This window comes from Myotis davidii, unplaced genomic scaffold (assembly GCF_000327345.1).
Source record: "Myotis davidii unplaced genomic scaffold, ASM32734v1 scaffold283, whole genome shotgun sequence".
Taxonomy (NCBI): Eukaryota; Metazoa; Chordata; class Mammalia; order Chiroptera; family Vespertilionidae; genus Myotis; species Myotis davidii.
This window is the reverse complement of record NW_006293960.1, coordinates 388,179-391,000: the sequence shown is the minus strand read 5'-3', so window position 1 is coordinate 391,000 and position 2,822 is coordinate 388,179.

The following is a 2,822-nucleotide window of genomic DNA, read 5'->3' as shown; positions in this document are numbered from 1 at the left end:
CTGCTGGCCTGGTCACCCATGCAGCCTGCTGTTCAGTCTTTTGGTCATCCCTCACTAATTCCTTCTGCCGGCCTGGTCACCCCCGCAGCCTGCTGTTCAGTCGTTACTGTTACTGTGATGGTATCCTTGACAGTTTGCATATTCCTCTAGTATTAGTATAGATATATATATATATGGAAGCAAGCAAACTACTAGATACAGAGTTGAAAACAATGGTTATAAGGTTTCTCAGGGATCTTAATGAGAGCTTCAAGGGACATAGTGAGATTTTCAAGAACCTTAGTGATAACATCAAAGACATGAAAAAGGACTAGTCAGAAATTAACCATACACTAAATGAAATAAAAAATAATTTATAGGGATTCAACAATAGAGCTCTTGAGGATTCCAAGAATCAAATCAACTATTTGGAATATGAGGAAGCAAAAAACAAACACCCAATCAGAAGAACAAAAAGAAAAAATAATCCAAAAATATGAAGATAGTGTAAAGAGCTTCTGGGACAACTTCAATCAAACCAACATTCACATTATGGGGGTGCCAGAAGGAGAAGAGAAATAGCAAGATGTTGAAAACCTATTTGAAGAACTAATGACAGAAAATTTCCCCTACCTGGTGAAAGAAATAAGACTTTCAAGTTAGGAAGCACATAGCGTCCCAAACTAGAGGAACCCAAAGAGGCTCACACCAAAACACATAATTAAAATGCCAAGGCATAAAGACAAAGAGAGAATATTAAAAGCATCAAGAGAAAAGCAGTTAGTTAACTATAAGGGAGTACCCATAGGACTGTCAGCTGATTTCTCAGCAGAAACTTTGCAGGCCAGAAGAGAGTAGCAAGAAATATTCAAAGTGATGAATAGAAAGGACCTACAACCAAGATTACTCAGCAAAGCCATCATTTAGAATTGAAGGTCAGATAAAGAGCTTCATAGACAAGAAAAAGCTATAGGAGTTCATCACCACCTAATTAGTATTACATGAAATATTAAAGGGTAAAGAAGAAGAGGAGGAGAAGAAAGAGGAAAAGGAGGAGGAGAAGGAGAAGAAGGGATCAAAAATATGAACAATAAAATGGCAATAAAGACAAATCTATAAACAATTGAATTTAAAAATCAAAATAAATGAACAAGGAATCTAATGAACAAAATAAACTAATGAATAAAATAGAATCAGAGGCATGGAAACATGGAACAGACTGATGAATCTCAGAGGGAAGGGGGGTGGAGAGGGTGGGAAGACATTAGCCAAAGAACTTATATACATACATACTAGAGGCGCAGTGCACGAATCCATGCACAGGTGGGGTCTCTCATGGTGGGCTGTGGAGATTAGGCCCCAGTTTGCACCCCCAGCCTCGAAGCCCTGCAACCTCGCCTGGCACCCTGTCTTGGCCTGACACCGCCTCCTTACCTGCTCCATCATCCTGCCTATGTGATGCCGGGCCACCCGCCCGGCTCCCTCAGTGCCTGGGAGCCAGTTGGCAGCCCCGTCCATCATTGCTGCCATTGGTCGCCGTCTATGGGAAAATGAGCGGGGCAATCAGGCCCCCACTCACACCCACTTGCCTTGGCCTGACGCTGCCCACTCACCTGCTCCACCATCCCACCATGGTCCTGCTCTCGGGGCGGTAGTACCTCCACTGCCACCTGCTGCCAGTGCCATGTCACTGACACCCTCCATGTTCCATGCCACCCCCTGGTGATCAGTGCACATCATAGTAAGCAATTGAACTCCTGGTCTTCCTGGCAAACTCCCAGTGGAACGACCACCCAAGGGGACAATTTGCATATTAGGCTTTTATTATATAGGATATGCATTACCTATAGACACAGACAATAGGGTGGTGAAGGCCTGGGGCGGGTCAGGAAATGGGTGGATGGGGGCAATGGGGGGGGAAAAGAGGGACATCTGTAATACTCTCATCAATAAAGATTTTAAAAAAAAGAAATTAGATGAGCTCACCAAGGAGCAAATGTATAGAGAAAAGGAAAAAAAGGGAGGCCTTCTGGGGCTGGAACCAGGTTATCTTGTTATATTCTGTCTTTCTTTCTGGGAGACTTAGTCCCTACCAGGCAGTTTCTCTGAAGACTGGAAAGAACCAAGCCTGGTTTAAGGGTACTGGTGTTAGGGGAGACCCTCAGAAGTAATCCAGTCGAGGACCCACATTGTAGAGATAAAAAAAAAAAAAACAAACACAACAATAAAACTCCAGAAAGCGAAAGAAGACAATTCTATATTCATTCCTTTTCCAAATGTGTTGAAACGTGCTGTCCAAAGTAAAGGAAAAACAGTATTTGGCATCCTGTGAGGGCAGAAAGAGGCCTTGGTGTGACTGGGCAGTGTCCTGTGACTTCCCACCTCCACTCCTTCCCTGGAGAAGGAGGATAACACCACCTGGTCACATTTCTCATCTTCCTCCACTGTGGTGCCAGTTGATCACAGCCCAAGGGCACCTTGCTGAAGGGCTGAGTAAAGCTGGGACCTGGGGTTGGGCTACATCCATCTGCGGAGAGGGGCGCCGGTTTCTCACTGGCCCAAAGGCGGCATCCCTAAAGCAATGCTCTGAATGTGAGAGATCGTGTAGATAAAGTACATGGCAGAATAAGCACTCAATACAGAAGGGTATCATTCTTAAGAACTCTACACAATTATTATAAACTCTTGAAGCTTGTTACAAACACAAAACGCCAACCTAGAATGTATCCGTAATTCTTATAGAAAGGCCGCTCCTATTCCCAACACTTGCAATACTGACCTGGGTCTTACTGTAAGATTCTTGATAACTGCCAGGATATTAAGATAACCAGATATTTATAGCT